The sequence below is a fragment of the Myotis yumanensis genome, unplaced genomic scaffold (assembly GCF_028538775.1).
Source record: "Myotis yumanensis isolate MYYU_CA2020_CCGP unplaced genomic scaffold, mMyoYum1.0.hap1 SCAF_6, whole genome shotgun sequence".
NCBI classification, from domain to species: Eukaryota; Metazoa; Chordata; class Mammalia; order Chiroptera; family Vespertilionidae; genus Myotis; species Myotis yumanensis.
The window spans coordinates 55,922,983-55,938,298 of NW_027223757.1; the positions used below are offsets into that span (position 1 = coordinate 55,922,983).

Consider the following 15,316-nt stretch of genomic DNA (forward strand, 5'->3'; position numbering starts at 1 on the left):
AGTATGGGGCACTCCATCAATTTCATTATCAATCATCATGACATCCTCCCCTTTGTTCTTACTTTCCCAAGGATTCTACCTCCTAGTGTCCCGATCAGGTCAGTCACAGTGCTCAGACCTTAACCTACAACATCTTTCACCTTCCTAGCTTCGCAAAATGGTCCACTAAGGTCTCTAACTTATTTTTTTCATTAAATATTTTTTTCAATTACAGTTGACATACAATATTATTGGTTTCAAGTGTACAACATAATAGTTAGACATTTATATCATTTACAACGTGCTCCCCCCAATAAGTCCAGTACCCACCTGGCACCATACATAGTTATCACAATAACTATATTCCCTATGCTCTACTTTACAGCCCCGTGACTGTTTTTATAGCTGGAAATGTATACTACTTAATTTCTTCCCTTTATCACCCAGCCCCCCAAGCCCTCAAACTTATTATGTCAGCCTCAGAGATAGTTGTCAGCTGCATGCCTTTCTCCAATCTGTTTTTGATCCAACTCTCCAACTTGAGTTTCAGGCTCTAGTTGGTCCGGGGAAGCTGCCCTCTGACCTTGCTCTTCCTTTCCCTGTGAGGGCAGCCTCTTAGCTGGGGAGTTCCCTCGTGGTGCTGGGCAGTGTCAGCTGCGGGGTGGATGATGCAGGCAAAATGAAGCTGTTCTCCCTTCCCTTTTGTGTGGTTCTTCTAAAGTTGTTTTGTTCCATTGTGTTGCTGAAGTTTCTTAAGTGGACTCCAGCACCCTTGCAAGTGTATTTTTGCTCAAACATAGCTAATAGTTGATCTTTGTTGGGGGAAGGAGGCTGGGGTCTCCTATTCTGCCATCTTGGTGTCATGGTTCCCCTACTGCCTTTCATTTCTGGATCTTATAGAGGTTGTCTTAGCATTAACTTGACTTTTTAAAAATTAACTAACTAACTAATTAGTTCATTTAGAGCTTTATCTTAATAATTACTAATTCTCTGGTTCCAGGATTCTGACTTCTCTTAATCAGGGTTCCTTCTCCAGACTTAGTCCAGTCCCTCAAGTGTTCTGCAGTGTTGTATGAGCAATTTAGACCCCCATATTCAACTATACCATAAAAAGGCTCCGTTCCAGCCCTTCGAGTTCCCCATTTTTGTCCTGTTATTTTGACCTGACAATTTTACAATGCATCTCAACCAGTTTACTACATGAGAGTAAACACTTTGTTTAATATGTCTCCTACCATTTTAGTCAAGAATGCATTGTAATGAATGTTAAAAGTTTAAAAAACACTAATAATGTAGTTTCCAGCCTTCTCTCCTCAACACTCCTAGACTTGGTCTTCAAATATTATGACCATCATGGTTAAAGATTTGATCAAATTACTTTTTTTAAAATATATATATTTTTTTATTGATTTTTTACAGAGAGGAAGGGAGAGAGATAGAGAGTTAGAAACATTGATGAGAGAGAAACATCGATCAGCCGCCTCCTGCACATCTCCCACTGGGGATGTGCCCGCAACCCAGGTACATGCCCTTGACCGGAATCGAACCTGGGACCTTTCAGTCCGCAGGCCGACGCTCTATCCTCTGAGCCAAACCGGTTTCGGCAACTCAAATTACTTTTAATACAATCCAACCTTCCATCAATGCATCAATGGAATTGATAGCTACCTATTCTGTGTGGGGCCCCTAGCCTAATGAGGGCATTTGTATACCTTTCCAGCAAGATGTACCAAGAGGACTGGATACATCTCTTACCACATTTCAGGTAATTAAGGATATTGTAACCTCATTAGAAGTCTGTGACCCCTGTCTGGCCTGCCCATGATTAAGGCTTTATCACTTAATTTTTTTTCTAGATTTGGTATCCCAAGAGACTCAAACCAATATAGAAGAGCTCCTTTCCCAATGCTAAATCTTATTTGTCATGGAAATGTACTTGGAAATGTTTAACACTGGAAAGATAGGAAGAGGTCATGCTTCACGGTCCATGGTCAAGATCTAAGTGATGACTCAACCTTGTAGAAGGGGCACAGCTTGCTGTGGATGGAATCTTCTCTGTTAACTTTTAATCCCAAGTTTTGATCAAAACCTTTAGGTAATATGAATGTGGATCTGCATGTTTAAAAAGCCAGGGACCCTTGGTTAAGACAGACTACGAAAATTAAGCAAATGTAATAATAAGAAACATTACAAGAAAAGGTGACATTTGTCGTCAGATTACATTTACACTGATAGGAGCCACCTACAATCAGCTAATTTGAGGAAGAGTTGCTAGCTTTCCACAAACCTGCAGACCCACGGACTTCCTCCGCCTTTCTGTGTGGCTCAAGAAGAAGCAATGATCTCTTCCCTAAAGAAATCTGAAGGTTGGGTCCCTCATTTTAGTCATGGTGTAGCCCCTTCTCTGTCTTGGACTTGTTCTCTCTGGTGGGCAGAGCCGATCTCTCCCTCCTGTGCACCAGCGCTGAAACTGGGTGCTTGTCAGACTGTTTTGGAATTATTTCTGCCAAACTGGCCTGTGAGAGCCTCAAGGGCAGCAAAACCTTTATATCTCCAGCACTAAGTGTAGTATCTGGAATTTAGATATTTGATAAATGTTAACTGAGAAAATGAAAAGGTCTTCAGAAATGGACCAGAATTAAGAGACTTTTTACAACTCTCACCTTATACTTTAGAGAGAGCAGAGAAGATTAGAAGAAGAAACTGGAATTCCCACAGAAACCACAAAGAGTTAACTAGAGCCATCATAAGTAAGTGTGAAATAAAAAATCCAAAGAGGACATTCGCTCTAGAGAATGCAGTGGGGGACTAAAACATCGGACCCAAACCACAAAGTCTCTGAGACACAGGGTTTCATAGGGCATTGCAGGAGGATTAGAGACTCTTATAAAGCTGAACTTATAGGAATGTAACTTGAGGCTGATGGGGCAGAATCACTTATACTCCAAGCTTGGAAGCTCATGATAACTTTTTGTCTTCTATTACCAGATGTTTATTTGGTTCTGCAAATAGTGATAAATAACAACGAGATATGTGCAAGCCTTCAATAAAGATCTTTATTGGGGTCAAAATGATCCTGGGCAAACTACACTTTCAATCATGTATCCAATCAGGAGAATCAAAAGCTATTCCTCCTTCTACATGACCTTTGACTATGTCACTTGAGTCCAACAGTGCATTCACTGGAAGTGTATTTGGGGTGGGAAGACCAAGGTCTGAAGGTGAACACTGCTATTGTTAGCTATGTGATTTGGGCAGGCCACTTTCCCTCTCAAAGCCCGTTACCTATTTGGAAAGTTAGCACGATAAAATTAGTCTGGAAGAGTGGTTATGAGGCATAAATGTGAACATGTATGTGAATGTCCTTAACTGTGATTGGGAATATGATAGATGATCAATAAGTAGAGCTAGAATTCAGTTGCATAGACCAAGAGAAGTGTCCCCTGGAATAGAGTGTAATGGGTGACAAAATGCAGAGGTCACTACCTTACTCCAAGGTGTAATCAGAAGCTGATTTCTGTGATAGGCCAAGGACCTCTAATGTTAGCTTCTCTCTGCTATGCCTTCCCTTCTGTTCTCATTATATGCCAAGAAGACTATATCCAGAGACAAAGCATCTATTAAGTCAAACAGCCATCATAACACTTAAGTAATCCCCTAGAGCAGTGGTTCTCAACCTCCCTAATGCCGGGACCCTTTAATACAGTTCCTCATGTTGTGGTGACCCCCAACCATAAAATTATTTTTGTTGCTACTTCATAACTATAATTTTGCTACTGTTATGAATCGTAATGTAAATATCTGATATGCAGGATGTATTTTCATTGTTAAAATTGAACATAATTAAAGCATAGTGATTAATCACAAAAACAATATGTAATTATATATGTGTTTTCTGATGGTCTTAGGCGACCCCTGTGAAAGGGTCGTTTGACCCCCAAAGGGGTCATGACCCACAGGTTGAGAACCGCTGCCCTAGAGCATCAGTCTCCTACCAGTGGTCCGTGGACCACTGGTGGTCTGTGAGGCCTGAAAGGTTGGCGAACGCTGCCCTAGAGAACGAACAAGCAGGGAGTGAGCATCTGAGATCAGAGTGAAGGATATGAGAAGAACAGTGGGAAATGGGAACAACAAACAGACCAGGTTGCCTTTGATCCTCAGATTACAGATGCTTTGGTGTAGGTAGTAAATTAGAAAAATGAGAAGATGAGGCAAGTCTGTGCAACATTCACTTATGGCAATCGTTTATCAAAGCTAAGGATGAGCTAACAATTTAGATGGAACAGGCCCTCTAGAACTTAAATGTTGTCTCCTTTTTATCTGTTATGTATTCAATCTAAGAATTGGTTTCATATGTCATGTCAAATGCATTACCATTTGTCTCAATCAACTGTACTATGTATTTACAGGATAGGCAAGTGCCTGAAAATATAAGGTCAGTTTGGATATTAGAAAGATTATCCTGGAAGAAGAAGGAGATAAAGTGAAAGAGAAGGGTTAAACTTGAAGTAGAAATATCAACTCAGAGGTTATTACAATAGTTCAAACTAAACATTATGAAGGTGCCAACCAGGCAATAGCCCTGGAGGTGGAGGGAGGACAAATTCCATAGAGACCTTGGAGATAAAATTGAGTGAGCTGGTGACTGAACATGGAGAGTAAATGAAGAAAAGGGAGGACTTCAGGGCTCAAAAGAAATCAAGGCTGTTCACAAGTATATTTATTGCAACCATTTTTGTATTGTAGAAGAAAAATAGAAACAAAGTGAATGCCTATGAAAGCAAAATGATTAAATACACCATGATATACCTGTACTCTGGGACACTGTGCTGTCATTCTCTGGAAAAAGTTATACCCAAGCCAGCTGCCTTGGAGGAATTTCCTCAGAGTGTGGTTAAGTGAAATGCACAGAGGAATATACATGAGATGATCCCATTACATTAATATAAAAACAACAACCAAAAAACCTCCATATGTATGTAAATGCAGATAGGTAAGTATACATATATATATCTATGTGTGTGCATGTGTATGTATTCAATTATAATTATGATTGTGTGAACAAAGTAGAGGAAGCAATTTTTAAAAAAGCAAAATATCTATACTATAAAATATTATCTTTTAATTTTTAAAGAGTATATATATATAAAAGCCTAAGTGACCAAACGACAGAATGACCGGACATCTGGTCGCTATGACACGTGCTGACCACCAGAGGGCAGACACTCAATGCAGGAGATGCCCCCGGTGGTTAGTGTGGCATCACTCAGATAACAGACCCATCCTAGCAGCCCACCAGCCAGGTGGCAGCCACTCACTACCTCAGTAGTCCTGCAGGTCTAATCTCTGGAGAACGGGCCAGGCACTGACAGACCCAGCACTACTGGTACAATCCCAACAGCACCGCTGGCCTCCTGGAAGTTGGCCTGGGGCACCGTGGCCACTTCCCCTCCCTACATGCTCCTCAAGAAAGAAACAATATAAAAGTGGCCTCCAGGTGGCTCCCAACAACCAGCACGAATGTCAGCAGAACGGATCTGGATCCTAGGCCAGCAAGGGCGTCCCACCACCTGCCCAGAGGGCCAATCGCGTCCCAGGCCCGCCCCCAACCCCCTGGTGCAGCCACTAGAAGCAGGGTTTACAGCTGGCAAGCGCTGCTGCAGCTGCATGAGCCTCTCCTGATCAGAACTGACTGGACGCAAACCGGGATGAGCAGGAGTGGCTGGCGGGAGCGGCAGGAGGTGTTGGACTGTGGGTTTCATCCCAATCCCTGCAGGCCACCCTGAGGGACTCCACCCGTGCACAAATTTGTGCACTGGGCCTCTAGCATGATTATATTTGTATTGAATTGCTTATCTATAATAATAAAAGTGTAATATACAAATTGACCAAATGGCAGAACAGCAGAACAACTGTTTGGACAACCACGCTATGACACGCAGTGGTGCCAGGCTAGCCAAGGTGGGTGCGATGCAATTGGTTGGGGGGTCCCACCATCACCCCATGATCACCCCAAAGAGGGAGGCCCAAGCCATGGACCCATAGGCTGCAGTGGGTGGGCGGGGTCTCCCTCTGTGGGGCGATTGATGGTGGGGCTCCCACAGGCTGGGCTGAGAGACACCCCCCACCCCGAATGCACAAATTTCGTGCACCATGCCTCTATATTGTATATAAAACCATAAAAAAAGATGCATGTGATGGTTAAAAGTAGTTTAATGGATTCCAACTGACTTTTTAAAAATATATGTTTATTGATTTTATAAAGAAAGGGAGAGGGAGAGAAAGATAGAAGCATTGATAAGAGAGAAACATTGATTGGCTGCCTCCTGCAAGCCCCTTGATGGGGATTGAGCCGGCAACCCAGGCATGTGCCCTGCCCAAGGGAATTGAGCAAATTCCAATTGATTTTAATCACCTTATACTGTTAGAGATTATTTATAAAATTGGTATAAAAACCCACAATGATCCTAAAATTGCGTAAAAATTAAGTTTATTAATTTTTTAAAAATCTACACTAAATCTACTTTCATTGTAGACAAACACAATTAAGGTGTATTTTTCAGTCATTTCAACATTCCTCTCCTATTAGACTTAAATCCCGCCACAGCTATTTAGGATGAGCTATTTAGGATGGGTGAATTTAGGAAATTAATCTCTCAGCATGTTTTTTCTTATGCGAAAAATGGGAATGATAATCTCAACCCTGAAAGGTGATTGTTAGGATCAAATAAAAGAATGTCTATAGACTGCCTGGCCCATAGTAGGCTCTCCTCAGGGTGGCAGCTACTATTTTTAATACTCTTTGGGACCCTCCCAGGTCCCCCCCGCCCAACTTCCCAAGGGTGACATGATTGATTTCAGCCATGGCCTTCAGTTCCTCCTTAACCTCCACTGATACTTTTTCTGTACAGTTCCAGGAATCATGGTCCCTCCCCTTTTCTCTAGACTTTGATCAGTTACTTGAGGCCAAAGAAGGAATTCTGGGCCACTGGCCAATGAGCAGACATCAGGGCTCACACATAGTTTCTTCCTGGTCCTATTTTTAGCTGATCTGCCTTCTTGCTTTAAAACTTACTTCAAATTCAAAGTAATTTTCAGATGTCCTGTTCACATTTAACAAGTAAAAGTCTTTTTTTGCAAGTTTTGACTACAATGTAAAGAAAATGATTAAATAAATGTGGGATTTAGGTGTAATAGCATTACTAAGTGCTAGATAACTAGCTTCAGGGTCTTCCCTCCCAGCCCCATCAAAGCATAATGGAAATGATTTGCACGTTTGATGCAATTATAATAAAAATCACTTTGGAAGAACTAAAATCACCTTATATATTTGCATTATTTTTTTGGTGTCTACATCTCTGGGAACACCAGATTAAGATATCCCAGGTAGAACTGTGCAGCGTGGGCACCAAAGTTGTTTAAGGACTTCAGTTTTATTTTTAACTAGAGGCCCGATGCACGAAATTTATGAAAGAGTAGGCCTTTGCAGCTGTGGTGGCTGCCTCAATCCCTCCCTTGCAGCCACAGCAGCGACCTCGATCCCACAGCTGCAGCCCCAGCTTCATCTGGAAGGACGTCCGGAAGGTCGTTCAGCTATCCAGTCTAATTAGCATATTATGCTTTTATTATTATATACTAGAGGCCCAGTGCACGAATTTCGTGCACTGGAAGAGGGATCCCTCAGCCTGGCCTGTGCCCTCTCACAGTCCGGGACCCCTTGCTCTTTACCGCCCACCTGCTCACTGCTCCTTACTGCTCGGCTTGCTGCTCCTTAGTGCTGCCACGAAGGCAGGAAAGGCTCCTGCCACCACTGCTGTGCTCGCCAGCCATGAGCCTGGCTTCTGGCTGAGCGGCATTTCCCCTGTGGGAGCACACTGACCATCAGGGGGCAGCTCCTAAATGGAGCATCTGCCCCCTGGTGGTCAGTGTGCATCATAGTTACTGGTCATTCTGGTGGTTCCACTGTTAGGGTCACTTAGGCTTTTATTATATAGATTAAGAAATTACACATATGACTGGATAAAACTTAGCCATTCAATTTGCTGAGTTCTCTGTTTCATTTCTAAAACATATCGTTGCTATAGGAAAAATGTAAAAATAAATTTATAAATGTAAATCCCAATCACTTGAAAGTTTCCCTCAGTTTGGTTCATCGTACACAATGTAAAAGAACTAGTCTGTCCTAGCCAGAACTTTTCCAAAGGAACAGCAGGGCCCTTTTATAGTTAGGATTTGAACTTTGGGTATTTCTTGATTTTGTAGATTTTGTTTATAGTTTATTTGTGCAGAAATTTTATTTCTGAATAGGGCTTCCTTCTTTATTGTCTCTAAATTATACTTTCATCTTCTTCAAACAGCAGAATACTTAAAATATTTTTGAAAACAAACCTTCAGAAGTGGCCACTTGTGGGTAAAAATTCAATTGCATTTGGTTTACCATGATTAATAAGAAGGCAGAAACCAACATTTACTGTTTACAATGCCCCAGGCATTGTTCTAAACCAGGATTTCTCAACCTTGGCACTAGTCACATTTTTTTTTTTTTAATTTCAGAGAGGAAGGGAGAGAGATTGAAACATCAATGATGAGAGAAAATCATTGATCAGCTGCCTCCTGCACGGCCCCTACTGGGGATTGAGTCCGCAACCAGGGCATGTGCCCTTGACTGGAATTGAACCTGGGTCCCTTCAGTCCACAGGTCAGCGCTCTATCCACTGAGCCAAACACGCTAGGGCCTACTTACATTTTGGACTGAATAATTCTTTGTTGTGATGGAGCCGTCCTGTGCATTAAATAATATTTGGTAGCATCCTTGGCCTGTACCCACTAGAGATGTTAATAGCACACACCCCCTCCCCCACCAGCTGTTACAAACAAAAACATCTCTAGACATTGCCAAATGCCCTGTGAGGGACAGAATCCTGCCCTGTTAAGTATCACTCGCCGTTCTAGACACTTTTACACAGGCCATTTCCTTATCTTTTACAGCAGAGACTATGAGAGTGTATGTAATTTTCCCAAGGTCACATGATGGGTCATTGAGTGGGTTCTTGGGACTAAAATTCCAGCTAGTACAATTCCACAGCTCCTTCTCTTTTAGAGATCCTGCTGGAAAACAAAAATAAAGATTTAGATTCAACATTTGAAACATAAAGGTTATTCTGAGTGAGATGCCTACTACTTTCTACATCCTCAAACCCCCACCTTGGATGTGCTTTTAGCTGCCACCAACCCCCAACCTTCCCTTCCAACAAATATCTCATTTTTGCCTGAGAGATCAAGTTGTCTGACACGTTTTTGGTGTTTTTTTTTTTTTTTAGTTTTTCTTCTTCACCTCAACCACTCTGTACCATCCTTCTTTATAAAGCCAACCCCTCTGCCTGTGCCCTTGATCGTAACCCCTCTCCCTTCCCTCTAATCTTTCTTCATGAATTGTTCTTACCACAAAATATCCCTATTATGAAACTTCAGTTCTCCCCTCGGCCTGAGAATATGCTTATCCCTCTGTAATGGTTAATTTTATGTGTCAACTTGACTAGGCCACAGCGCCCAGACATTTGGTCAAATGTTATTTTTTAGATGACAGTACATTTTAGTCAGTAGACTTTGAGTGGAGCAGATTATTCTCCATAATGTGGTTGGATCTCGTCCAATCATTCCCTGGAAGGAGAGGGAATTCTGTCAACCTTAGGACTCCAACTGTAACTCTTGTCTGGGTCTCCAGCCTGCCAGCCTACTGCGAGGATTTTGGACTTGCCAAGTTTCCACAATTTCTTTTTATAGATACATTCTACTGGTTCTGGTTTCTCTGAAGAACCGAATATGCCCACCTTCACGAAAACCCTATCTCCCTACGCTGCTTTGCATCTAAGCTCAAATGCCCCCGTTTCCACAGCTCTGCTGTCCCCTCTCCCTCGTCTGCTGGTATCTCTCTCTTCATAAGATGTTTGAAACACTGTGAAACAAGGACCTTATTTATTTCATTGTTCCATTTGCAAAACTTGTCTAGCACCATAACTTGGACAATTAAGTTTAATCATTTGAAATGTGAAATCTTTTCTCTAAGGTTGAAAAAAAAACAGCTGAAAAATAATGCAACAATAAATATTTCCTTTTGATATTTCTATACGTAGGTGTTTGAATTTGAGCTCTGTTTATGAAAAGCTTTCTTTTTAGTTCTCTTTTTCTTAAAAAAAAAAATGTTTTTCAGAGTTGCAATAACAGAGCAATCCAAACGCAGAAACCTGTAGCTTTGTTTATGGAATTTCAAGATCAGAGGACTCATTCCCAAATGGTGATGAATACATGTCTGGTGAGTGGCTGGCAACACTTTTTTACTTTACAAGTTTAACTCCTTCACTCCTGCCCATAATGACTAGTATGCCCTCATGAAATTAGAACATTAGAAAAATTCAGTTATTTGTTTAACAAGATTTTTTAAAAAGTAAATAAGATGTTTTAAATAAAGCAACAGGGATTATAGAACATTTCAGCTGTGAGCAAAAAAAGAGTGACATCTTTTTTTCCAAGGAAACACCAAATGACAGATGATACAGGTACGGGAGGCAGGGCAGAGAGGGCAGAGGCCTTGGAGGCCCCAGAGGCCCTGAACTGGGAGGATTTAGCTGTGGCATCAGGGCTGAGGTTGCTGGAAACTGCAGAGTTCACAGAGGCAAGGACAAGGACAAGGACAAGGAGTGGATCCCCATCACCAAGCTGGGCCACCTGGTCAAGGACATGAAGATCAAGTCCCTATTTTTTCCAACATTTTATTATAAAATTAGAGGCCCAGTGCACAAATTCGTGCATCTTGAAAGGAACTGTGGGCCACGAGGCTGCAGTGGGCACAAGATCGGGTCTTGGCCCATCCTCCACACCCCTGCCCGGCCCCTCTCACAGTGGCCCCCGGTCCCTTGTCTGCCGGCAGCCCCACTCCCATTGCTCCCACACACTGACAGTGTTGGCCCCACTCGCACCCACTGACAACGCAAAGCAATTGGGGCCGATGCCAGCAGGGGGTGCAAGTGCTGGGTGGGACCATAACTCGTGGGAGTAAAGAATTTTTAGTAATCACCAGAGGCTCGCCCCAATGACAGTGACCCCGCTCACCTGCTCCACCATCCTGCCTGCTGCTGATGCTTGCCATGTTCCACGTGCACCCACTGGTGGTCAGTGCACATCATAGTGACCAGTTGTTCCACCATTCAGTCTATTTGCATATTAGGGAGATATATATCTACACTAATAAAAAAGAAACATGGTAATTAGCGTACGACCGCTACCCTTCCCATTGGCTAATCAGCATATCCTTATGCAAATTAACTGTCAGCCAAGATGGCGGCCGGCAGCCATGCACTGAAGCGAACAGGGAGGCTTGCTTGCTTCAGTGACTGCAGACTCCAACGTTCCCCGCCTGCTGCTGCCGGCCACTCAGCTGCAACTCTAAGCAACTATGTACTATGTTGCAAATATAGAAGCTAAACAAAACCCCAGAAACCGGCTTTCAGTCAGCCAGCCGGACCGCAACATTGTATCAAATACAGAAGGTAAAGGCCAGAGCCGAGGCCTCAGAGCTGAAGCTGGCCCAGAATAGAAAAAAGAAAAGAAAAAAAGGAGCAGTTGGGAGCTTCAGTTACCCGCCAACCTGAAAACGGCCCTCAGCCCCTCAGCCAGACTGGCCAGGCACCCCAGTGGGGACCCCCACCCTGATCCAGGACACCCTTCAGGGCAAACCAGCCGGCCCCCACCCATGCACCAGGCCTCTATTCTATATAGTAAAAGGGTAATATGCCTCCTGGCACCGGGATCAGCGGAGCAGTGAGGCTCCCGGCACCGGGATCAGCGTGACAGAGGGCAGCGCCCCAACCCCCTGATCACCCTGCGGCTCTGTGTGTGACAGGGGGCGGGGTCACAACCTCCCTATCTGCCCTGCTCTGTTCGTGACAGGGGAAGGCGCCCCAACCCCCTGATCGGCCCTGGTCTGTGTGTGACAGGGTGTGGTGCCCCAACCCCCCCTCCCGCCACCACGGCACTGCTCTGTGTGTGACAGGGTAGAGCCATAACCTCCCCATTGGCCCTGCCCTGAGTGTGACAGTGGCGGTGCCCCAACCCCCTGATCGGCCCTGTTCTATGGGTGATAGAGGGTGGTGCCCCAACCCCCCTCGACGGGCCTTGCTCTGTGTGTGACAGGGTAGAGCCATAACCTCCCCATTGGCCCTGCCCTGAGTGTGACAGGATGCAGCGCCCCAACCCCCTGATTCACCCTGCTCTGTGTGTGACAGGGTCGGTGCCCCAACTCCCCTATCGGCCCTACTCTGTGAGTGACAGGGGGGAGCTCCTCAACCCCCTGATCGGCCCTGCTCTGTGCATGACAGGGAGGAGCTCCTCAACCCCCTGATGGGCCCTGCTCTGTGTGTGACAGGGGGGGAGCTCCCCAACCCCCTGATCGACCCTGCTCTGTGTGTGACAGGGTACGGAGCCCCAACCCCCCTAATGGGCCCTGCTCTGTGAGTGACAGGGGGCAGCGCCCCAACCCCCTGATCGGCCCTGCTCTGTGCGTGACAGGGGGTGGCGCTGCAACCTCCCCATCGACCCTGCCTTGAGTGTGACAGGGGGCGGTGCCCCAATTCCCCAATCGGCCCTACCCTGAGCGTGACTGAGGTGGCATCGCAACCTCCCAATCCGCCCTGCTCTGTGCATGACAGGGGGTGGCGCCCCAACTCCCCATTCGGCCCTGCTCTGAGCCTGACCAGGGGCTGCACCTAGGGATTGGGCCTGCCCTCTGCCACCTGGGAGCAGGCCTAAGCCAGTAGGTCACTATCTCCCGAGGGGTCCTAGACTTCGAGAGGGCACAGGCCGGGCTTGGGGACCCCTCTCGCCCCCCACCCCCCACCCCCAGTGCACAAATTTTTGTGCACCGGGCCTCTAATATATATATATATATATATATATATATATATATATATATATATATATATATCTCCTATGTTCAAAGACTGTTAAATCGCGTTTTTTACCCATATATTCAGGAAAAAAATCACTACTGTCATGGTAAACAACCTGCTTCTCTATTTATAATGGTCTGGCCCTCTAGCAACTTCAGCGCGAAATTCAGGTGGTCACAATAATCTGGCCACTCAGTGTATATAGATATGTTCAATGCATTTGTTGCCATGGGGGACTACAGTGGACATTGGTCTAGGTGTTAAGTGCTCAAAGGAAATACCCACTGTGGGGCCATCATCCTGGCCAAGCCCTCTATTGTCCCTGTGCAGGAGGCTTCTAGGGGAACAAGATCCACAAGCCCCACTCTGTCCCCTGCAAGATGACCAGCCACTGTGGCTCGGTGCCCAGGCACCTCATCTCTGCCTCCAGAGGCACTGACATCCTCTTAGCCCCTGTACCCAAAAAGCTGCTGTTGGTGGCTGGTACCGAGGACTGCTGCACCTCAGTCAGGGGCTGCACTGCCACCCTGGGCACCTTTGATGCCATCTCTGAGACCTACAGCTATTTCATCTCTGGAAAGAGACTGCTCACCACATCTCCCTCTCGGGCATTCACTGGCCACCTTGCAAAGACCCACACCAGAGCTTCTGTGCCGATGGCCCAGGCCCCAGCTGTGCCACCACATAATTTTGTAGGAGAAAAACAAACTGAATTAAGCCGGTTTAAGAAAAAAAAATTATATTGGATGGAATTTTGACCTGTAGGCTAACGACCTGAAAGTGAGTTTTAAAACAGAAACACATTTCTAGGGAATTATAAAGAGCTTTTAAAAACTCATTGGTGATTTACCACTGATGTGTTAAAGTTTTCAGCAACACTCAAAGCAGTCTTCTTAATTGAAGAGAGAGAAAATTTTCCCACAATAGCGAATATACCACAATCAAATTACTTTCATTTTTATATTTGTCGTTGGTTCTATATTCCTGGCCCATATAGGTTTATAATTTTTTCCAATATTTTATTATAAAATATTTTTAACACATCACTCTACCCATATTTTTTCTTAAATATGTTCAGATTTATTCTGGGTATGCAAGGCTGGGTCAACATTAAAAAATTCAGCCCTGGCCAGTTTGGTTCAGTGGATAGAGCATCGGCCTGCAATTTTGATTCCGGGTCAAGGGCAGGTAACCCGGAATCGGCCTGCAGGCTTGATTCCCAGCCCCGTCAGGGCTTGCGTAGGAGGCAACCAATCGATGTGTTTCTCTCACATCAATGTTTCTTTCTGTCTCTCCCCTTCCTTCCATTCTGCCAAAAAAAAAAAAAAAAAAAAAATTAATGGGAAAAATATCCTCAGGTGAGGATTAACAAAACAAAATTCATCACATCAACAGGTTATAGGAAAAGGAAGTTTAAATGATTATATCAATAGATCCTGAAAATGTATTTGATAAATTCAATACCTATTCATAATAAAAACTCCCATCAAAGTAGGAATACTTTATTAAGTAAAGAGGAAATTACTTTACTTGATAAAGAACATCTACAAAAAACCTATAGCTAGATCTTACTTAATTGTAAGAAACTAGATACTTTCTCCCTAAAATTGGCTAAAAGACAAGAATGTCTCCTCTTAAACCTCTCTCTTGTTCAACATCATACTTGAAGTCCTAGCCAATGCATTCGGACAAGAAAATAAAATTAAAAGTATACAAATTGGACAGGAAGAAATAAAATAGTCTTTGTTCACAGATGGCATGAATGTCCATGTAGAAAATATAAAAGAATTAACAGCCGAAACCGGTTTGGCTCAGTGGATAGAGCGTCGGCCTCCTGACTGAAAGGTCCCGGGTTCGATTCCGGTCAAGGGCATGTACCTGGGTTGCGGGCACATCCCCAGTAGGAGATGTGCAGGAGGAGCTGGTTGATGTTTCTCTCTCATCGATGTTTCTAACTCTCTATCCCTCTCTCTTCCTCTCTGTAAAAAATCAATAAAATATATTTAAAAAAAAAAGAATTAACAACAGGAAAACCTACTGAAACTAATAATTAATTACAGCAAGATTTTTGAAATGAGATTATGATCATTGAAACAAAAAAACCTCAGAGGATACTATAATAAATGAGATAGTCATGCTAAAAACATTGAAGCCAAATGTGATTAAACCTGTAATGCCAAATATTAGTTTATAGAAGCCAGCGCAACTAAACCACAGAAAAGCAACTGGGAAAATTCAAAACAAAGAAAACTGTATAGGACAAGCAATCCATTTTCTAAAAATAGATCTTAAGAAAAAAGGGAAATATGGAGAACCTATTGAATAAATGGTAACTTAAAAGACGTATTTACCAATTTAATATTCATGCTTTATTTGGATTCTGATTCAAATAA

The 15,316-nt window shown here is 43.8% G+C and overlaps 1 pseudogene; it reads left to right on the plus strand.

Moving 5' to 3' along the window:
• The first annotated feature begins 13,130 nt into the window (after nt 1-13,130).
• LOC139012855 (small ribosomal subunit protein uS5 pseudogene) lies at nt 13,131-13,681 on the plus strand (annotated as a pseudogene).
• Nucleotides 13,682-15,316: the final 1,635 nt, after the last annotated feature.